This window comes from Pogona vitticeps, chromosome 6, assembly GCF_051106095.1.
Source record: "Pogona vitticeps strain Pit_001003342236 chromosome 6, PviZW2.1, whole genome shotgun sequence".
Classification (NCBI taxonomy): Eukaryota; Metazoa; Chordata; class Lepidosauria; order Squamata; family Agamidae; genus Pogona; species Pogona vitticeps.
The window spans coordinates 85,309,500-85,333,711 of record NC_135788.1 but is presented as its reverse complement, the minus strand read 5'-3'; the positions used below and the strand labels follow the sequence as shown (position 1 = coordinate 85,333,711).

Here is a 24,212-nt window from a genome sequence, read left to right as displayed (position 1 = left end):
AAAAAGAAAAGATTTGACAGTGGGGTGTGTAACTTGTCATGGACCCTGAGGGTGGGCTAATTTGGCCCTAGGACCCAATGGAATGCAAAAGGAAAAAAGGTGGACCACGACATTTATAAGACCACTAAAACCTCACAAATAGCTTTTGAGTCTCACATATACAGTATATAAACCCCTATGCCTCATTTAAGCCAGCACAAATTTATACCAGGAGGATTTTCGGCAATGGCTTGTTACTGTCAGGGGTGCGGGGGAAGTGCTTAAAGGATTTTCTACTTTGCACACTGAAATAATTTCACAGCCTTTACATGCAATACATTTTGACTTATGGGGAGCACCAGTTTCAGCCAAAACAATTTCTGGGCTGGCCCTGGTAGCTATTCTGTCTTTTCCTCCTAAATGAATATTTGTGGTGAGAGAAAAAAAGATTGCAGTGAGAGAACAGAGGAGGGATGCAAGGATGGTTTATTTTTTTATTTAAAAGATTTTTACCCTGTCTTTCTCCTTAAAAAGGACCCAAGGTTGCTGACATAAGTTAAAGTCCATATTAAAAAGCTAAAAACAGTTAGTATATAAATATTTTTAAAAGAAAGAAATGTATTAAAAACAGTAAATACAGTAAAATCAATACTGAAAATACATTTAAAAGCAACAAGTCACAACAATCCATTTAAAAGCCCATCTCAGATAGTCAGTCACTAAGGAAAACCTCCCTGAACAGAAAATGCTTCGTTTGCTTGTGGAAGGACAGCCAATAGGGGGCTAGCCTGGTCTCCTGTGGGAAGGAGTTCCAGAGTCTGAAAGCAGCAACTGAGAAGGCTCTCTCCCATTTCCCCACCAAGTGAAACGTCTCCCCTGATTATCTTAACACCCAGGCAGTCTCATAAAGGGAGTCAAAGTCCTTGAGGTAACTTGGATCCAAGCCATTTAGGACTTTACAGATTTAAACAGCACTTTGAATTGTGCCCAGAAATCAATCAGCAGCCAGGGGAGGTGCTGTAACGGGGGTGGGGGTGGGGTTACATGATCCCTGTAACCAACCCCAATTAACAATCTGGCTGCAGCAGTTTGGACCTGCTGAAGTTTCTGAATGTTTTCCAAAGGCAGCCCCATGTAGAGTGTGCTACAGTAATCCAGCCATTATGTAACAAAGGCACCTGCCAGAATGGCCTGATCAGACCTGTTCAGGAATTGGACGCAGCTGGTTGATGGTATCGAAAGCCACCGAGAGTACCAACATAACCACTGGGGACACACTTCCCCTGTCCAGTTCCTGGCATAAGTCATCCACCAAAATGACCATAGTAGGTTCAGTCCCATAACCAAGTAGCAGGGGGTGGGGTGGAACACCCTTTTAAAAATGCTTCTTTATGATAACTCATTCTACGTTTTCCATTTTTGTTTGCTTCTCAGTGGATTAATGCTAGGATCAAGATCTTCTGAACTAAGAAGCTCCTGTTTACTGAACTTGGCTGTTGAATTAGCAAGATTCTTTTTGGAAAAAAAATTAAAAGTGCTTTAAGATTCAGAATATTGTTTGATCTCACAATTCCATATTTGTTCTGACTAGAAAGAGGGGTAAACACAGGGGACATACAGGACCTACGTACGTGTTAAAAGCGTGGAGAATAAGGCAAATAAGAGGGGATAGTGGCTCAGTGGTGTAATGAGGCAATGCTGCTTTTAGTTCCCTCTTGTGTAAATGTGGGAAACAGTCGTTTCCTCTAATTACCCTGAAAACAGGGTGTAAGAAGAGTGAAACCACAAGCTTCTTTCTACCCATGTGGATGAACCCTCAGCGAAGGTATGACATCTTCCTGACTTATTTCACTAAAACAACAGAAGATATATGAACCTTTTGGATTCAACTTAATGTTACTTTTTTTCAAAGTAGAAGAAAAGAACTTGGTAGAATTATTATTATGAACCACTCACCCACCCTCTTTATTTGGTCTTTATTGACAACCAATCTAAAATATCCCATCATATAGCTTAACACAGGAGAAGCTAATATGATTTGCCAGATTAGATAGCAAATCTGCTGTGAGAATACTGTGGAGTCTTTCATCTGCTGTGAAAGATAGTACAATATATGTATGTGTTTTGTCTGTATTAGCAGTCATAGAAAATCTCAATTTATTTTTAGTTCAATAAATAAGGTATGTTTGTAAGTTGATGCTTTCTGTCAACAAGGACCTGTTGTAAGAAACAGGTGTATAAAATCTCTTGGAGGCTTTGAAACCATATCTGAGAAGGTTAGGAAGGTGAACATCAGCACCACTGGACCCGCCTGCCTGTTGATGGATTTTCAGTACAATCCTTAGGATGCTGGTTTGTTGATTCACCTTGACCGTTCAAGGGAGCTATCAAGAATTGATCCCGTTTAAGGCTGAGAACAACGCTGAGTGACCACTACTGGCTTCTGGAACTGCAAAAAGAAATATATAGTGTATCATGAGATGCATGAAAAAAAGGACTTATATGAAATGGGAAGAAAGAAACAATGGAATTCCTTTGGAGAGTATATGACACTCTTGAGTAACAATACTTTCTGTCATTTTTACCATCCCAGCAAGGAAAATGGGGATGTTGGTGTTGTCTGTAGTTGGGAGTTCAGGAAAAAATGCAGATTACTGACAGCAGTGATTTTAATGGTCATTGCCCTTCCCATCACCACTATTTCCATCACTACCGCAATGGTCCAGTGAATGATGAAGAGTCTCTTTCATGGGTACTGTGAAGGGGAATAGTCGTCAGTGCCCATTTTGCTGCCAGTAGGTCCACTGCCACCACGGTAGCATAGCAGGTGGTAGCAGCTAAAAGGAAAGAACAGTCAACCAGATAAACTGTTTATTCCACAAGCCCTTGCCCCCCCAATCTTCTCCCAGACCCACACTTTCTTCTCTATGAACTTTTGATTCAGCTCTAAACATATACCATATTTTTCCGTGTATATGACGGCCCCATGTATAAAATGCCCCCCACTTTTTAAACCCACTTTTTTCATGTAGGGGGAAATCGAGCGGAGGAGCACGGAGCACCGCTTCCCGGCAAAAGCACACCACGCGAACTCTGCAGCCTTTTTTTTTGTTTGAGGGCTGTAGGCCAGTGGGGTGGCTAGGACAAGCAGTTGTTTAAGGCAGAAAGGAGGCAGCCAAGACACCTGTGGGGGAGGGACCATCACGTACATACAGAGGAGCACCTGGCAGGGTTTCTCACTCCCGAAGGGGGAAAAGCCCAAAGGGAAGACAAGCCCACCTCCGTTGTGTCGGTTAGCAAGGGAATGACTCCAGATGTCATCGGCATTGTATGCCTCCAAGTCTCCCCTCCCTACCTACAGTATACAAGAGCGCACCCCCCTTTGTCTTTCCTCGGTCGAAGCAAGGACAGGCTAGCAATGAAAGCTGGCGAGTCCTTCAAACGAGAAACCAATCCAGCCAACGCCGCTGCCTGCAACCTGCTGCACCCGCTGACAGGTTGCCAAAGTTCACGGAGGAAAGCCCTGCTCTCTCTTCCAAAGGCCTCGGGGAGAGCGCAATCTGCGCACCCTCAGGGAGCAATGTAAAAACGTGCCGGTTTGCAATCTGGAGGAAACAAACGAAAAGACCAGCTGCGTGCAGCCTGCAAGACAGAGCATGCCCTTGCCTTCCAGGAGGACCAACTTCGGGTGTGGGGGGGTATCGTTGGTATACATATATACATCCGTATTTTGGAGCTATGTAAACGATGCCTTACTTTGCTAAATTACTTCTGTTCATATGGACACGTTGCCTATACATGAATGCTATTTCAATTAAACTCTTCAATTTAGCTCTTCACTGAATAATGTGTGTTTCGATACCCAGTATGTCCCATATCCACACAACCCTCTATGACGCTTTCTCCAGGTTACACAGTATGGATCAATTGCTTAATCCTAGAGGAGGGGAATGAGTGAGAACTGGTAAAGATGAGAACCCAGCCATACGCACCGTTGCTGACGTGTCTAATGTGGAAAGACATGGTTTGAAGCCTCTGCTTCTCTCTTCATGTTCTGAGAAGAAAAGTGGACCCAAAGTGTTAGAATTTTTAGCCAGGCAGTCTTCTTCATCCCATGCATGACCTTTCCTGGCCACCCACAAGGCCCCTTCCATTGCTTCCTGCCTACCAGCAATTTCGTTACCCCATCAGAGTTTTGAAGCTAAGTGCGGGAGAGCCTCTCCTGCTTCTCCCATCCCCAGCTATCCACGTTCACCCTTGTTGTGGGTTAACGACTGCTTACCATTCCAAGCAGCTGATGATGGATTGACAATGCCCACATCTTCTGATGGCCTCCACTCTTCCTCCACATCCTCTCCATACCAGAGTTCAACATCATCAGTGAAGCTAGAAAAAACAACAAATGCCAGTCATGACAAAAAACCAAAGGTTGTAAGAGGAACGTGTCCTTTGAGCACAGGTTCCTTCCCTCCTCCCAAATCCTTGCGGCACTCCAGGAAGAAAATGACTTGATTCTGTAGTAACTGTTTCTCCTTCCTCTCCTCCATGGAAATCTAGACATGTAACCCCCTTCCCCCTACTCCTTGATACGTTCCACCCACACAGGTCAGTACCAAGTCCCAAACCAGAAAAAAAAATAAGTTGACCCACACACTCCTGGGCACAGGAAGTACTTTCACGTACTTTATGCTGCACTGGGCAAGACCAATTACAGTATTTCAGTTCATAGTTATTCTCACTTCCAGGTGACCCACAAATACAGCCAGGTTCAACATTGCCTCCAGACCTCCTCCTCACACATTTCAAGGTTTGTACATGTTTGCTAAAACAGCAGATTGTCTTCCCCACATAGGAAGTCAGAGGATTTATGTCTTCCCCTGAGGCCATCAAAGCTCTGGACTTTCTGTGGCTCTTACCTTGATGTAGACTTCCTCTGTCTGGCTCTGAAGAGGAAGAAAGCCAAGATGGCACTTGTCACAAGGAGGACAGCTAGTCCTAGTCCAAGGCCCACCTCACTCTTCTGGAAACGTCTATTGCAGTGGCCGTCCAAGTACCAAAATAAATCCAAGTCCGTACAGCTATTGGAGAGAGAGAAATAGAGAGAGAAATGGGTTAGGAAGGCTCTCTTTTCCTTCTCTCAGGCATTTGCAGTCATTCTTGTCTCACTCCATCCTCACACATACGTGAATTGTGCTGCTGCAAGAATAAATCAGAAAGAGAACTATAGCATAGCTCTTGAAAGAAGGGGGTGTTTCTACTATCTTTTTCTTTCTTTTTTATGGGTAAGATTTTAAATGAAATCTATTGGCTTAACTCACATGTGCCTATCCATGTCTCCAGTCCATGAGTTATTAGGAGAAAAAGAAAAGAACTGGACTCTGCTCCTTTCACTTTCTGTGCAATGTACAACACGAGGACATACACAGCAGACCTAGAGTGAGATGTGTGTGTTCCAGATGCTGAGTTCACTAAGGGCCAAACTGAATCTTACAGATGTAACTATGCATTTTTACAGATAGCATGTCATTAGAACCTGAAATCACATTAGTGATCCAGAGAAATCATTCCAACAGATCTTTGTGTGCCAGAAATCATACTTGCAAATGAGGCACATGTTTACCTCCCAATGAACAATCATAAAATCAAGCAAACTCCTTTCCAAATTTGTGCTATGAGGATCAGAAACCTTTCAGTGCTTAGAGAATTCTAGTGATATGCTATCTTTAATGTACTGAACCACCTGATGTTCAAGGGCCTGCTTTGTATGCTGCATAGACTGATCTGCTATGAAATGAAGCAGGAAGGCAGGAGCTATAGCTTTGTATGCAGAAAGTACCAAGTTCCATCCCCGGTATCTTGTCTTAAAAGGCTCGTTTAGCACAGTGGTTCCCATCCTTGGGTCTTCTAATGTTCTTGGGCTAAAACTCCCAGAAACCTTCACCACTAGCTGTGCTGGCCAGGATTTCTGGGAGTTGTAGTGAAAGAACATCTGAGGACCCAAGGTTGGGAACCACTGAATTAGCAGATGTAGATCCTGCAGATGCTGCACAGCTGCTGCCAGGCCATGTATGGAGTCAATACTGAACCAGATTGTCCAAAGGTATGACCCTATAAAAAACAGCTTTTGTGCACTCATGAGACCCCTGCAACTTCCACTGCTGCTTTTGGCAGTATTTGACACCAGTCTAACAGACACTACAGAGATAACAATCACTCAGTATAATTTCTCTTCTAGGGAAGTTAGATAGAAGATAAGGGTTAGAAGTCTGATTATCAACAATAACCACAATAGAGCACAGACTGCAGAGATAAATGAAGAATCTGGGTTCAAATTCCATCTGTATGGATGGTTACATGCGCATTTCAGGTCCTTGAAGTCATTGCCCTGGTGTACTTATTTTCAATATGCAGAATGTTTCTTAATTAGGAAAAGACTCAAAGAACACTAGAAACCAGCTAAAATAAGGCACACAACAAGTTACCTGAAAGGGGAAAGTAATGCGTCCATAAGGCAGTTACAATTCAAAAGTAACGTAGCAAATGGAAACAGTACTCCCCCCAACATTAATGATTGCATAAAAGTAACTTAGGGTGTGACTAGACAAGGGAATTTGGAGCAATCCAGGCCACACTAAAAAAGCTCTTATCTTCAACACAATCTATTTTATCTCGCACTTGAGCAATCCTTCCATTCACACGGGAGACTTTTCCCCCCATGAGAAAGATCTAGGCAGCACTTCAGATTGCACTAATTTATCCCCCTTTTGATTATTGATGTTCCTTCCCCTGCTGCTTTCCCCGCCTTTTGTTGCAGCTGTCATTCTGTGGGTTGCCGCAACTTTCCTTTTTTTGTTTAATTTAGTAAGTGAAACAGCACTACAGCAATACATCGACTAGCATGGATATTGCCTTATATCTGAAATAGTGCTGCATCACATAATATTTTTTAAATTGTGAGAAGAGGAAAATAGAAGATAGGGTTCCTCTGCCATCCTTTCTACTACCACAACTCACTACATACATCATAGGATTTGCACTGTCAACAGCTCTATTTGGGAGTGAATTCAGCAATCGCATAGACTGTAGAACAAGATAATCATGATTGCTCCCAATTGCACCAAATACATTGAAACCCTAGCACTGTGTCAGAAAGCATCAGAACATCTCATAAAAGGGGCAGAATATATTGCTCTTGTTTAAAATACCCGTGGTCACTGGAAAACAGTGAACCAAACCATTCCAAAAACAAACTACAGTAAATAGCGAGCTATATGCTAATCTTATCACACACAGCCCGAATGGCTGAAATCCTGTTGTTTAGGCATAGTTAGTCACAAGTAGAGTAGGCTCATTGAACATTTGGCCTATTCTAGCATTGGATGATGAAAATATTTTAGCACTCCATCTGAAACTCAGCAGTAAACCACAACTAGAATAGGCCCATTGAATTAGTGGTGATTTGGTGAGTCAATTGTAGGTTCCACTGAATCAAATGGGCCTATTCTACCTGCAACTTATTTTAGCGTAGTAGATTGCAGCTAGAATCGCCCCATCTAAAACAATGACACTTACAGAGGAGCTGATTCATCAAATTCCAACCTCTTAGATGGGCAAATTTTAGTTGTGAATTACTAGTAGGTTTCAATAGGCTGGGGACAAGGATTGGGGGTGAGGAATAATCCCACTTCTGCAGTCCTTCTCCACCCATTGCAATGGATAGTTAATGGTTGTTAACAGTGATGTTTCTGGTGGGTGTGGTCCTAATCTTTCTGGGAAGGGAGGAAAGGGCAGCATGATAAATAGGAGACAGATTGTATCTAAGGCCTCCACCCCTGTTGAGTGAGGGATTTTCTATATGCACATGTTTGGCCTCTCTGACCCCTCTCCCAAACCACCTGTCTTCTCCGTCCAAAATGAGTACATCTTGGTCAACAAATGAGTGTCTTTTGTCCTTCAAATGAAGGAACACTGCTGATTGTGGTCCTGAGCCGTTGCCCCTCCTGTGCTGGGCCTTTCTCCTGTTTATCGGCTGTTTGGTTTCTCCAGTGTAGAGCTCCGAACACTTCTCTTTGCATTGGACTGCACAGACTTACTATATTGCTCCTGTTGTGTTTTGGTGTCCGGTCTTTTGGGTGGACGTGTGTCTGCCTCAGTGTGTTTGTGAGTTTGAAGTGCACGGGTATCCTTTTGAGTTTTTCAGACACACCCGTCATGTAAGGAATGACCAGGTTATCCCTCACCCCAAGCCCTTTGTCCTTCTAACCAGTCTATTCAGACCAGGGGGAAGTGAAACTAACATGGAAGATATATCAGGGATCTCCTACCAACTCACCTCAGACTGAAGAAGCTACTTGGATGAGTAGTGAAACGTTTCAACCTAACAATAAGTCTTATTACTTCCAGATAACCTCATCTGAATGACTGAGAATCTTCACATATATACAGCCCTAGTCATTATTTCAAATTTAAATGTCAGGTGGATTGAAGAGTTTGCATCTGGGGATTCTTTGGCTCATCGTTCCTTTCTGTTCACTTACTTGCACTGCGCACCTCTTAGGGATATGGCACAAATTCCATGCTTGCAAGTGATGGCATTAGGGTTGTCACTGGAACAGTTGGACAGACAGCGCAGGGTGCCCGTTGAAGTATTAGCATAATAGTAAGCTGCATAATTAGCATTACTGATAGTTTTACAGTTTTCTGGAAAAGAAAAGTGGTGAGCAGTTAAATGTATGTGGCTAATACAAGAGGAACAAGAGGACCATAAGCAGTCATAGTCTGAAACCAGAGGCTATGCTGTATATGATATGCCCGCTGAGACCACCAAAAGGAAAGGTAGACCTAAAGCAGGTTTAGCCAATATTGATATTTACTGCTCTCCAGGCATCTGTCAACTGGCTCCCCACTTGTGGGAATATAGCAATGGCCGGGAATATATTCTTTGGGCCTAAGACCCCCTTTTTTGGTTAATGTTTATATCCCACCCTTCTCATCTCAGAAAAGCACAAAACAAGTTTGGGAAGACCTGGAAAATTATATAATAGGACTAGAATGCAAATTCCCTAGAGCCCAGTTACTCATAATGGGGGGCTTTAATGCAAGATTAGCCTCAAATAACAGCACACTCTTTTCTTCTAGTTTATGGGGGGCAGTTGACAATGAAATCTTTGCCCCTAGCTACGATAGAATTTCCAAAGATACTAAGGTGAATTATGGTGGCATCTGTATGATCCAAATGGTGACTCACCTTGGTTTTATAATATTAAACAGGAACCCCTGCTATTCACCTATGTATCAGGACATGGAGGCAGTGCTGTGGATTTTGTGCTAATCTCCCAATCTTTATCTAGAGAGGTACTGGAATTTTCTGTAGGCCTAAGGCTGGATAGTGACCACATGCCCCTTAATACCACCCTCCTACTTTCACAATCTGTCCATCTGAGGGTAAAACCTCATCTACAAGATAAATTTCTAAGCTTCAAACAAAAGAGAATACACTGGACTGAGGAAACCCGCAATAAGATAGAAGGCTTCTTTGGCTCCACTGAGGGGAAGTCCCTAAAAATTCAATCATAGGAGCCACAAATGCCACTACTGCCATAAATAAATACTGAATCCTAATCAATGCAATGAATACGGTCCTAACCTCCAAACAACTGCTTCCACAAGCCTCATTAAAGATAAGCGGCCCCAAGTGGTTTGACGGGGAATGTTATATAGTTTTAAAAAAACTGAGAGAGGTATGTAACAACTATAGAAAGGAAAACCTAAATGTATTACCTGCAGAATATTATAACATAAAAATATAAACAATTAATAGCACGTAAAAAGAGACAAGCAATTCAAACGGGATGGAATGAATTAATAGAATGCACTTTAAATAAAAAATCTAAACTCTTTTGGGCTCCTGTCACTGATGCCCTGAGCTCATCCTCGAACCAGCTCAGCTGTAACATCCCAACATTTCTCTACTCTATTCGGGAACATTAAAGAGAATTCAACAGATTTATCTCCATCTATACATTTAAATGACACTCCTCCGTGGAGACTAGTCACAGTGACTGAAACAGAAACCCTGATTAGAAGTACAAAATGAGGCAAGGCCTCGGGAACAGATGCCATTCTCCCTAAAGGCTAACATGGATTGGGGGGCACCTTTGTTGGCAAACTTGTTTAACCATATCAATAACTCAGATAAATTTCCCATTGCTTGGTCCAAAGCCATAATAATACCTATCTTTAAGAAAGGAGAAAGAGGAGATCCAACCAACTACAGACCAATCAGTCTACTCTCTGTGCTGGGTAAATTGTATTCTAATCATTTAAATCAAAGACCACTTACTTGGATAGAGGAGGAAAGTACGTATCTTGGGGAAGGAACAGGCAGGATTTAGAAAGGGTAGATCAGCAATTGATCAGTGTATGATTTTGAGCCATCTTGCAGAGAAATATATGTCCTCTCATGGAAATGGGCTCTATACTGCATTCATAGACTTAAAATCAGCCTTTGATTCTGTCCCAAGAGACATTCTATGGTCAAAATCATACAAAACCTCTATAGATAAGAGACTCCTGTATCTTATTAAATGTCTTTATAAGGGTACCACACTCCGTGTTAGATGTGGTACAGAAGGAAACCTGACAAAACCTATTCAGGCTAATAAAGGGGTTCAACGGGGCTGTATATTAGCCCCCACACTATTTAACCTGTATTTAAATGATCTGCTTGGGTAGTGTCTTGGAACAGACTTCCATCCTCCTAGATTGGTAGAGACCAAATGCCCCCTACTGCTTTATGCAGATGATGCAGTTCTTCTGTCCCTATCAAACATAGGACTTAAATAGCTGATCCGCACATTTATGACCTACTGTAAGAATAACCAATTGATTATAAATTTTGTTAAAACCAAAATTATGGTTTTTGCTCAGTTTCTAACACCTAGAAAATGGACAATTAACGGTTCTTGCATTGAGCAAGTAAAACAGCTAAAGTATCTAGGTATTACATTCCACCATAAACTTTCCTGAGCTGCCCATAGATGGTCCATAATCCAAGCAGCCCAGAACATGCAGAAAGCTATCTTGCGTTTTTTCTTTACTAAGGGGGGACAATTTATATCAGCTGCTATTCAAGTTTTTAAGCTCAAGATTTTGCCCCAACTGTTATATGGTATACCAACTTATTTTAAATATTATATGTATGTATTTTAATGGGTCAGAGACCGCAAAATAGAGATTGATTGATTGAAACCAGAAGGGACAACAAGTCCACTGAAACTTTGCAAGCCTAGTTTGACCAGTGTCTGGATGAACCCTTGTTCATGGTGCTTTATGTTTCATCTAGAGATGGCAGTAAGCCAGACCTGGGCAAAGTGCCAGCCCACGGACAGTTTTGAACATCAAAACCATTTATAGCTTTTTGTCTAAAGTTGATCAGTTGTTTATCTTTAACATACCACAAAAAACCTCTTTAGTATTTGTGAAGATTAACAAGTTTAAAATAAAAACAATCATAACATCACTGTTTCATTTTATTTTTAAGTAAAGTTGGTTCATGTGGCCCCCCTATGGAAATTAATTGCCCACCCCTGCAATAAGCAATACATCCAGACAAGACAGAGGGCCTTCTGGTACCTGGAGGGCAGATAAAGGAATAGGATTCAACTTGTGCTGGATGGCACCATAGTCCCCTCAAAACTAAGGTTTACAGGCTTGATGTACTTCTGGATTTAGATCTGAGTGATATCGAACTTTCAACTGTGGTCAGTGTCAGGATCACCTCTCCCTAAAGAGATAAAGATCACGGGTGAGGTGTGATAAGGGGAAAGATGTTCTGTCGCCGTGATTAATGGGTGTTGTTAGCTAGTCTTTTGTATGCAGTGATCACTGGTCCTTGTGGCTGGGTAGAGTTCATTGACCTTTTGCAGGCTGTATTTTTCAGTGCTGGGGGCCAGGCTTTGTTGAGTTGTCCTGGCTCCCAGCACTGAAAAATACAGCCTGCAAAAGGTCAACAAACTCTACCCAGCCACAAAGACCAGTGATCAATGCACACAAAAGACTAGCGAACAACACCCATAAATCACAGTGACAGACCATCTCCCCCCTTATCACAACAATACACCCATAACAAAAAACACCCTGATCACCATAATCACTCAATCTCCTGAAAAGGACAAAAAGCTGACCTCACAGCTACAAATACTCAACTATCCCACACACTACACCAGAACACAGATGGAGTTCTAACTCCTATCCTCTGAAGATGCCAGCCACAGAGACTAGCGAAATGTTAGGAAGAAAAACCTTCGAAACATGGCCAAACAGGCTGAAAAACCTACAAAAACCATCAGATACTGGCCATGAAAGCCTTTGAGAATACAAAAATGTTTTTTCCTGTCTTTTCTATGGTTAATGCCATTTCTGCATTAATCACGACCTTTGTGTTTTATCATTATCATTTTCTGCTATTGTTAAATCATTAGTGGATGAAGATCTACTGATAGTGTGTAAATGGTTGACATTTGTGTGGCACTAGCAATCATTATGTTAGACTACACAGGGAAGCCATTGAAATCCACAAACATCAGCACAGCTTCAAAAAGAAAAAAGTCTAAAACTCAACAAAGCCTGGCTCCTAGCACTGAAAAATATAGCCTGCAAAAAGGTCAACAAACTACACAGCCAGAAGGACTGGTGATCACTGCATACAACAGACTAGCTAACGACACCCATCAATCACCATTACAGATCATCTCCCCCTTATTACAATAATATATCCATAACAAAATTATTGATCACCCTGATCACCATAATCACCCAATTTCCTAAAAAGGACAAAAAGCTGATTCCAGAGCTACTAGCTCCTGTCCTCTGAAGATGCCAGCCACAGAGACTGGCAAAACATTAGGAAGAAAAACCTCCAGAACACTGCCAAGCAGCCCGAAAAACCTACAATAACCATTAGATCCTGGCCATGAAAGCCTTCGAGAATACAGTTGACATTTTCTTAGTGTTTCTTAGTCTAAATTACAACTATGTAATTTAGTAAGTGATTCTGGAGACAATGACCATGTCTGCATAGGAAAGTACTGGATGCTCTCTGCAGAACAAAGGGGTATTTGGAATAGAGATACTCTTGGTAGGCCTTGTAGTAAATAAAGAAATGCATGAAAATCATCTTTTGAGTCAGACTCACTTGCCCTATACATAATTGTGTCCACAGTAGAAAAGCCCATTCATGGGTCTGCAGTGCCACCCAATGGTAGCTCTAACCACATGGCAACCACCCACGGGCCATGTCTCGCAGCCCAAAAGGAACCCAAGCTTTGTAGAGTTCAAAAGACAATGCAATGAATTGCCTTACTGGGAAATGGAAGCCGGAGTTGAGGCAGGTAAAGATGAGCACAAGAGAAACAAACCGGGTCATTAGGAAAGATACAGCTGTTTCTTCCACCCACGTCTACATTGATTCTTTTCAAAAATGCCCCATGTTTTATTAAGAGCAAGTCCTCCAAGATTATGTATGAATCATCAGTTCAGATACCCTCTCTGGGAGCTGCCTGGCCCAGCCTCAATATTTAGTTGCAAAAGAGACTTTATTTCCTTTGGGCTTCCTAAACCACGAACCCATGCCTTAAAGAACCAAAGGTGTCTTTCCCCTGATAGAGGCTTTGATGAGTTATTCCTAAGGTTCTGGTAGTCTTCTAGAGTATGTACATGGCTTAGTTACAGCAGTTTAGCTGCCCTGATTTCAACCTATAGAATCCTGGTTTTTATAGTTTGAGGAGATGCTTAGCCATGTGTGCTGGAGAGCTTTGATGATCTCCCCCAAACCACAGCAGAGGATCTAAGGGCCTTATTTCACCAGACAATATATCCAAGAGTTCTATAGAATGGGGCCAAGATGGTTAAAATGCTATTGAAAATAACTTCGCAGTGTATATACAAAGTTCACTGGACTGAGGAATGGCACCTTGTGTTTTCTAAGGGGAATCTATTTGGACTATGTTGTCCAAATAGATTTTGGACAAAATGACACTGAAAACAGGGCATACAGGGACCAAAAGAGACCATCAATTTTCCATGCCCATATCTAGAACTTACCATCTGGTGAAAAATCTGGGGTCACACCAAGAATTGGGTCAGGTGGAGAAACGAAGCACAAATCTGGCAGGAGAAAAGACAATAGTTACCTAGCAGAAGGCAGTTATTATGTTTGTACTGTATTTGCCTCTAAGGATTCTTCTCCTCTACACACCTCACAATTCTGGTGTTGAAATAGGCCCTGCTGCTTCATCAAAGCAAGTTGGTCCTTATGAACCATTTCCAAACAGCAAACAATATTTGAAATGTGTTTTAAATCTCAGTTTCTAAGCTAAAAATGAGGTTTTTTAACAGTAGGACTCAACAGGAAATTTTACAGTATTGAAAAGAATGCATCCGATAACCAGACTTCAGCTGGGAGGAGGGGGGAGAAACCCTTAATTTAGTATCATATAAATTGCTTTATTGTTGGAAGGAAATTGGTGTTAGAAAGAAATTAATGGAAACCTGACTCCTGACAAAGGACAAAACTCCTCCTATCTCTAGGCTAGAAATGGCCCTACCAAGATCCTATGAGTCTGACTGGCTTGATCATTATGACAGAGGGTCAAAATTAACATTACTAGGAACACATACTTTCTGCATTTAACCTCCTCTTTTTTAATAGCAAGATTCCACAGATATGTGTGCCTCAGCAAGCAGACATGCAAATTAAGTCTGTGCATACCTTCCAGTGACCAGTCACAAAACAAAACATTAATAAACACAAGGCACAAGCTGAAAGAAAGGCACATGACATAACAAATTTTGGAGTTTTGTTTGCAACCTTACATGCCATCTGTAGTTTATGTGACTGGGAAGGAGTTTTCTGGGCTGAGGTTATTGTATGTCTATGCAACACTAACCAAACATTCCTTCCAGTCTTTTATTTCAAAAAGAGCCCCACGTCTCTGCTGGGTGTTCTTTTCCCTCTCTCTCTTAGCTGATGGAGGCAGTTGCTTGTTTGCTGTGGGTGTGTTCAGTTGGTTGTTAGTATGTGTACAGCAAAGAAAGCAATATACTCAAGTTTGTGATTTTAACTGTAAGTGAAGAAATGTTTTTTGTTCTTTTTATTACAATTTTCTCAGTTATTCAGACTTTAAGTGCCAGTTAAAGAGAAAGGGAGGGACCCTGGGGAACTTGTAGCTATTCTAGTCTGTGGATCTCTGTACTTCTACCATGTAGCAGAAGGGAATTTTTTTATCAGAAATTAAAACTATGCAACACAAATATCTTTCCCCATCTGAGCTCAGCTCTTTTAGAAGAGGATAATTTTTTTAAAGTAATCACTAAATGTAATCTGGTTCAGCCATGAGTGACTAAAGGCATGAAAGAGGAATGAGAATATGTCCTAAGGACTAAAAAGTTTTATAACTATGCAATTCACCAAAAGAGATGTGATCCAGATCTAGCAATTTCATGGGAGAGATAGAAAGAACTGGGAACTCCTGACTGATGTGAGTTGAAGCAAGTGTAGCTAGGAAATGTTGTAGGAACAGGCAACACTGTCCTCTCCAGATGCTCTTTTTGATTACAGCTCCCATAATCCTTGATCCCTGGTCATTCTGGCTGGGTTTTATGGAAGCTGTCATCTAAAACAGTGGTCTCCAACCTTGGGCCTCCAGATGTTCTTAGACTTCAACTCCCAGAAATCCTGGCCAGCAGAGGTGGTGGTAAGTCCTCTGGGAGTTGTAGTCCAAGAACATCTGGAGGCCCAAGGTTGGGGACCACTGATCTAAAACATCTGAAGGGCCCCAGATTGGTATTGGTGTGCAAGTTTAATGTATGTGGATTTGCCATCTACTGTATGACTGCCTTTTTTATTCCACAAAGAGTGCAAGTGAACACAGAGAGGTTTATATTTGTAAAGAAAGCATAATAGTAGAAACAAGTGATAAGTGTCCAGGCCTTTTGGCTGTAAGATGCCAAACATGTTAGTAGCAAGACAGTGGAAGCTTTTACCATTCAATAAGCACTGCATAATAATGGTATGAAAATATTTCATTAAGAGCACAGTTACACTATGAAAATGAACAGGAAGAGGATCGGACTTTGTGAAATCAATTTAAAGTCATGTACTAATCATGTGGGTTTTGGCTCAGTATGTGCATCCTCTTGGGAAAACATTTAATATATTTTTAAATTGTGTCATATATTGGTTGAGAGGGCGACATGGGCTTTTAGGATCATTGCATTTGAGGCTTTGTCCTGTGTCCTTCCACCCTCATGCTGGCTGCCTATTGCACCCACTAGCCGCTGCTGCTGTGTTGTTCAGTGTTTTCAGTATATATATATCCTGGCATCTATTACTTGACAAACCCCACAGACACAATTTACACTGACAGAGATATTAAAATATGCCAAAACAAATCAAAATAAAGTGTTCCCCTGTGCATCGTGTAGTCGGAATTTTTAAAATTACTGTAGTTTGAAACAGGCTAAAAAACCAAATTCATAAAAGTTTTTTTTCCTACTTGTAAACAAGCCCTCAGTTGAAACTTTGTTGCCAGTTGCTAGTGAGCCCTTACCATTCATACAATCATTTTCAGTGTTGTTGATGGCAGTTAGTTTATCCAGCACCAAATCTGTTACGGTCTTTCCCAGGTTCTCAAGAGTTGCATTAATGATGCTAATGTTGTTCGTTATATTAGCTTCAAAGATGACTTCATGATCCACAATGATGCTTCCTGGTCTAAGACATAAATGAAGAGAACTCAACTCAGCTGCTGACACACAATACTATATTGCTGGATAGAAAAAACTGTTGAAATTATTGCAGCCTTACATGTTGCCTTTAGTAGGTTTGGCTGGGAGGGACCTTTCTGGGATGGGGCGATTGTCAATCACTACCAGCACTAACCAACAGTTCCTTCTCTGTTGCTGTTTAAAAGAGAGGCCCGCTTCTCTGCTCTTCTCCCCCCCCCCTTTTTTGTCTGTTGGAGATAGTTAGTCTGTTTGAAGTAGTGAGTTTATTGAGGCCTGTTGTTACAGGCAGCCATGTTTTGTTAATTTGCTTTTTGATCTGTTCAAAATTGTAAGTAAAGAAAATGATTTTGCTTCTTTCTATTCAAATGTCTCAGCACGAGTTATTGAGACTGTAAGTGCCAGCTGATGAGAAAAAGGGATGGACTGATCTGCAGAACTCGAAGCAAATTCTGTTCTGTAAATCCCTGCACTTCTGCTGCACAGCTAGAGGAGTTTAACCAAAATACAAAACCCTGCAACAAGAATTAGAAGAGGTTCAAGGTGTCATAAATGATTCTTCTTTGGCCCATATTGTCTTCAGAACAATCCTGTGAGATATACATAGCCAATCTACCATGGAACTAATAAAGCTAAAGTTTAAGGGCCCCTAATCCCAAAGAGGCTCCAGAAGTGACTTTAGTCCACATTTTAAAAAAATGTGTAGTGATCCATCACAGAATAACTGCACTGTGGTTACCCAGTTGTTGCCCAACCCTCATTCCTGGTTGTGAAGAGGGCCCCATAACAGTTCAAGCTTCAGGGCCCCCAAAATGTAGGTCTGCCACTAGAGATATGTTATACAGAAGGGAAGTAATTCTCCCAACGCCGCCCAGTCAGCTTCAGATCTGAGTGAGGTGTAAACTTGGGCCACTGGCTCTAGTCCAGCTGCTTGGCCATGCATGTTCAGTAGTCTGTCAGGGCAGATAAAGTTGTGTTCCTGCTGAGGGACGTTTCCCAGTTTCCCAGTATGACTATATGAGCATTCTACTGATAGAACTACTCCTCAACATTCTTGACCTGTTTTTTTGTGCTACGATGGTGATCATCAAATATTCAGGAAAGGGGCCATTTCTCAGTACTTCAATTATGTTCTTTGTTACGCTTTTCCAAGTAATACGCAGGTAAGGAAGAGTAGTCTAGGAGATCTTGACAGGGACGTAGTGCTGCGAGCAACAAGGAACAAGACAGAAACCAGGAACCACAAGAGTCTCTTGTGTTTCTTCCGGAGGAGTAGGGTCTGATGGCCCCTAGGAGCTAGGACTCATTCAGTGGGCTCCCTCTCCTTGGCTGTGAATTAGAACTAGACCACTGGGGATATGTATGGAATCTCAACTTGATTTCTGCCTTGGGCACTCACCTCAGGTAAAAGATCTCCACATCATTGTATTCAGGGATATCCTTATAAATCTCCATCATCTGCAAGGTAGAAAACATAGAACATTTCAGACAGAAACCACCCATGAAGTAAGTAAGTAAGTCTAATTAGTTAAAAGGAAAAGAGAAGTAAAAACCAAAAAAGCAAAGCGTGCTGCTTATATACCACCCCATAGCGCTTCAAGCACTCTCTGGGCGGTTTACAAGTTAATTATGCAGGCTACACATTGCGCCCCCAGCAACCTGAGTACTCATTTTACCGACCTCAGAAGGATAGTAGTTCATATATTAAATCTCCCATGTAGTTTGCTTCTAAATGGCAACAACCAAAGATGTTTGATCTAATGACTGGTTTTTACCTTCTTCTTAAACTCAGTTTCAAAATGTTTATATTCTTTGGAATGTGTGTTATTGAGCTGGTTACTGTAGTTCCTGTTAGTGACCTTCACCGAGGCTTGAACCAATACATTTGCAGTTACTAAAACAAACAGAGAGAAAGACGCTCACATTAGCTGAAACTAGGAACTGTTCCAACAAAGTAGCTATAAGAATTATATATCAATTTGTACATTCTTTGCTTTGTTTTAAACACCTACACTACAAGGTAAGGTTTGCATAACTGAAAGGTTTTCTGTGGTCTTGGTAGTTCTGCCTGGTCAGTACAGGTCTGGCATTCTTGAGGTGGCCTTTTCTCTTTTACCATTGACATTGTTTAAATCTGTCTTCTCTCTAGCTGAAGAAATTTCACTACATCTGTTTACTAGCATAGCATAGTAACCATTTTCTCAGCTACTTTGGAGGGCACCAGAGCCATACTAGATATTAACACTGACGGAGCCTCCCTGCCTCAAAGCTGGTGGGATGGATAGTGATAGGGCTTCTGTGAGCCACCTGTGTTGGAGGATGCAGAGTAGCAGGAGAGGGGAGATGCCCGCTTCCCTGGATGTATCTTACCCCACATTTGGCACAAAAAGATCCTAACCAGCCAACGTCCCTCAACCTGCAGCATTCCACCTATGTTGGACTACAACTCCTTTTTAAAAATATATATTTTATTTTCCAACATAAAACTTAAAAACATATAAATACAACATAATGTATCTTTAAAGTGTAAACATAAAGTATAAACTGGTGAGATCCTATCCCTACTATTCATTTTAATGCAATTATTACGGGATTTTTGCTTTCCACCAGTCATAAAATAAATTCCAGCTTAGGTAGAAAGTTGACTTTTCTTGTCCTTTTAATCTCTTTGTTAATCTGTCCATTTCTGCACTTTCTAATGTTTTTTTAATAATCATGTCATCCTTTGGTGAATTTTCCTCCTTCCAGACCTGTGTTCATACTAACCTAGCTGATATCAAAACATGTACTGTATTATTAAGTAGTAGCTTTGTGTATTTCTGGTTTAAATTCTTTTTCCTGTTTTGACATTTGCTTTATCCACCTATGAATTTTAACCCAATACTTTCTTGCTTTATCGCATGTCCACCATGCATGGTAGTAAGTTCCTTCATGATTCTTGCATTTCCAACACTCATTTGACATATTTGGAAACATTTTTACAAGTCCGGCTGGCGCCAAGTGCCATCTATAGAACATTTTATATAAATTTTCTTTATAGGAGGTTGCTAATGTTAACTTGTAATTTTTTGTCCACATTTGTTGCCCTTTTTTTAGTTTTATATTATATCCAAAATTTGTAGACCATTTTAACATTATCTCTTTAACTTCATCTTGTGTATCCCATTGCAGTAGAAATTTGTACAGTTTTTGAATTCGTTGTTCTTCTGTGGTAAGTAATATTTTATCAAATATTGTATATTCTTTAGAGAATCCTTGTGTTTTCTTATCTTGGTTATAGATTGAGGCATTTGAGGCCACCCTGAAAAGATCAATCCTTGGTTCTCTAGTTGAGATTTTGTTTTTAGAAGTCCCTCAGCATTTATAAGCTTATTATACATCATTATTTTTTCAAAATTTAGCAAATTTGGGTGTGTAAATGCTTCCATGGGTGAAACCCATCTGGGTATTTTCACATATACTTTGAGCTTAAATATTCCCCAAACCTTTAACAGAGAATTCCTTATTATATTTCTTTCAAAGTATTTGTGAGTTTTAGTTTTTCCATACCATAGAAATGCATGCCAACCTGCTTGCAGGTCGTGTCCCTCCAAGTATAGTCTTCTCTTATTTTTTTAGCTTTATACAACTCCTATCATCCATAGACAGCATGGTAACAGGCTGCCAAAGTTAGGCTGTGGAAGTGAAAGGCTGCTCCTGACTGCACTTACTCTGCTTCACAGGGATCTCCACGACAGGGAACTCGCACTTTGGGCCATAAAATAGATTATCTGGACATATGCATTTGCCTCCATCATAGGTACCGCCATTGTAGCAAGGCTCTGGAAGAAAGAAATTCCCCACATTGCAGGGCAAACAGAAAAGGAATTAGGTCATGCACAAGCATAATTTTCCTATATAGTAGCCAATAGATAGCCTAAATAAACTAAAGTGAACTCACCACATGTACTTTCTACCAGCTCCCCAATCCCAACATTGTTCCATACTCCCTTGGAGCTCTCAGAGAGCATCATCATTTGACAATGTCAAGTCAAAAAAGGTGAAAAAGAAAACAAATGTATCCCCAGTTGAGTGATGAAAAACGAAATCACTTCAGCTGACAGACTCAGCTGTATCTTGTCCATATCCTACTGGTCCATCTTCAGTGGAAGAACTCTGGGATGATTGACACTGTCAGTCTCTTCAGACCAAAAATGTCAGCCATCACCAAGGAAAACGTTCAGCCCGAGATTAGCAGGCATCCCCTTTCCAACCATAAGGGTCTTGGGGACAGACAGAGTGTTCTGCATATTAGGGAACACCCAAGGTCCCTAAAATTTTGTTTATATGAGTAAAGAACACAGATTCTCTCTCTCTCTCTCTCTCTCTCTCTCAGACACGTACCACTAGTGTGAAAGGGAGTGTTCCCTGGGCCATCTGAGAGGTGAATGTGCAGCCTCATGCTGACAAATCCAATCCAAGGTACACGTGTTTGATGGGAAGGTTCATGCTCCCTCCCTCCCTCCACATAATAATCTCTTTTGATATGAAACTAAAAAACAACCTAGAACTCCAGCTATCTCTACTCCACAGGTAGACAAGCCTGAGTAGACTTGCTGTGGCAGCTGCATTTCACTGCTACTGTGATGGAAGTGTGTAACAATATTCTCTATGACAGAGAAAGGCTGAAAGGCATGCAAAAGGCAGAGCAATATTTTTTTTTAATGATGGAAGGATAACACCTGATTTTGCCCAGATGTTTGGGGGTAGTATTGTTGCAGCTGCTGACAAATTAGGAAAATGCCACCATTCAAAGGAAAGGGAGAAATTGACGTCATTACAAGCATATAAGCATTTCATGAAGAAGGACCATCTTCTTGTGGGTGTTGGGCCATTTCTGTCTATGACAAAGGCTGAAAAGCATGTAAAAGGCAGAGTTCAAGTAGTAGAAAGATGGAGCATCCACCATGAAAGGGGCAATGAAACCTCTTTCCTTCTTGCATAAATCATCACAAACAGAGAAATGAATTAGCCAGAGAATAGGACCTCATGACAACAAAGAGGGTGAGAAAAATCTTATTGTGGTGGTAGAGCCCCATTCCATCAAACCTCGATTATACTTGCCCAGAAAAGAGACTTGTGGAGTTCTGAGGCCAGGGCAGATGCATGGAGGAAAGTAACGAGGTGCCCTATTAAAACAAGAGTCTCTATTCTATATGTGGAATTGAAAGGTTCTTTCTGCATGAGAGCATCTAACTTGGAGTTTGCAAAGCAATGCAGAGGATTACTGAAAGACGGGGTTCGAGTTTAGTGAACTGTGGGAGACTACAAAACTACCAAACAGAGGCACCAAAGAGAAAATGTGCTTACCGAGAGTGGTTGTTTTAGAAGTGCTCTGGGTGGCTGGAATTGCAGATGTTGCAGGGAACTCGCACTTTGGGCCATGAAATAGGTTTTCTGGACATATGCATTTGACTCCATCATAGGTACCACCATTGTAGCAAAATTCTGAAAGAAAGAAATTCCCCACATTGCAGGGTAAATAGAGAAGGAATTAGGTTATGCGCAAGCATAATTTTCCTACACAGTAGCCAACAGATAGCCTAAATAAACTAAAGTGAACTCACTACACGTACTTTCTACCAGCTCCCCAATCCCAACATTGTTCCGTACTCCCTTGGAGCTCTCAGAGAGCTTCATCATTTGACAATGTCAAGTCAAAAAAGGTGAAAAAGAAAACAAATATATCCCCAGCTGAGTGATGGGAAATGGAATCAATTCAACGGACAGACTCAGCTGTGTCTTGTCCATTAAACCCTAAACTCTGGGATTTACATATCCTACTGGTCCATCTTCAATGGAAGAACTCTGGGATGATTGACACTGTCAATCTCTTCAGACCAAAAATGCCAGCCATCACCAAGGAAAATGTTCAGCCCGAGATTAGCAGCCATCCCCTTTCCAACCGTATGGGTCTTGGGGACAGAGTATGCTGCATATTGGGGAACACCCAAAGTCCTTAAAATTTTCTTTATATGGGGAAAGAACACAGATTCTCTCTCTCTCTCTCTCTTAGACACACACCACTAGTGTAAAAGGGAGTGTTCCTTGGGCCATCTGAGAGGTGAATGTGCAGCCTCATGCTGACAAATCCAATCCAAGGGACATGTGTTTTATGGGAGGGTTCATGCTCCCTCCCTCCCTCCACATCTTAATCTCTTTTGATATGAAACTAAAAAACAACCTAAAACTCCAGCTATCTCTACTCCACAGTAGAGTAGATTTGCTGTGGCAGCTGCATTTCACTGCTACTGTGATGGAAGTGTGTAACAATATTCTCTACGAAAGAGAAAGGCTGAAAGGCATGCAAAAGGCAGAGCTCAAGTAGTAGAAAGATGGAGCGTCCACCATGAAAGGGGCAATGAAACCTCTTTCCTTCTTGCATAAATCATCACAAACAAAGAAGGGAGAGAAACAAATTAGCCAGAGAATAGGACCTCATGACAACAAAGAGGGTGAGAAAAATCTTATTGTGGTGGTAGAGCCCCATTCCATCAAACCTCGATTATACTTGCCCAGAAAAGAGACTTGTGGAGTTCTGAGGCCAGGGCAGATGCATGGAGGAAAGTAAAGAGGTGCCCTATTAAAACAAGAGTCTCTATTCTATATGTGGAATTGAAAGGTTCTTTCTGCATGAGAGCATCTAACTTGGAGTTTGCAAAGCAATGCAGAGGATTACTGAAAGGCAGGGTTCGAGTTCAATGAACTGTGGGAGACTACAAAACTTCCAAACAGAGGCACCAAAGAGAAAGGGTGCTTACCGAGAGTGGTTGTTTTAGAAGTGCTCTGGGTGGCTGGAATTGCAGATGTTGCAGGAGAAGGATGAGATGAGGAAGCGCGGCTGGTCGGGAGGCTCATAGTTGTTGTGTTGAGCGGCTTGCTTGTGACTGTGTGTCCTGAAGAAGCGCTTGTAAGATGTGTCCATGTGGAGCTCTCCTCCTTGGTGGAGCTGGAGACCGAAGCTGAACTCCACACGCTGCCAGGGGAACTGCTCGTGAGGTGTGAGCTTGTACTGATTTCCTGCGTTCTGGTGAAAAGGCTGGTAGGAGAGTGACTTGGCTTTGGGGTACTGCTGGTGGAGACGGACGTTGTGGTGGCCATTTCCAGCGTGGTAACAGGAAGTGAAAAACTTGTGACTCCTGTAGAAATACTTGTGAAAGGAGTGAACATGGTGCTTGCCCCACTTGTGGGGCCAATGTCAGGAGGCGCTGGGGAGCTTAACACCCCTGAAGCAGGGCTTGGAGAAGGAGTGGCCACAGTGCTCTGTTCCTCTGTGGGGCTGGTGTCAGCGGGTGTTGTGGTAATTCGGTCTCCTGAAGGGAGGCTGGGAGAAGGAGTGGCCACGGTACTCTCCTCCTCAGTTGGGCTGATGTCAGGGTTCCCTGTGGTTGTTGAGTCTTCTGTAGGAG

The 24,212-nt window shown here is 41.7% G+C and overlaps 1 long non-coding RNA gene across 1 annotated transcript; it reads right to left on the bottom strand.

The window, feature by feature from the left end:
- Positions 1-12,262: 12,262 nt before the first annotated feature.
- LOC144583604 (uncharacterized) lies at positions 12,263-23,792 on the bottom strand. Its single transcript, XR_013537498.1, has 2 exons — positions 22,114-23,792; positions 12,263-20,585 (listed from the first exon to the last, which is right to left on the bottom strand). It is a non-coding gene; the product is annotated as an uncharacterized LOC144583604 (long non-coding RNA).
- Positions 23,793-24,212: the final 420 nt, after the last annotated feature.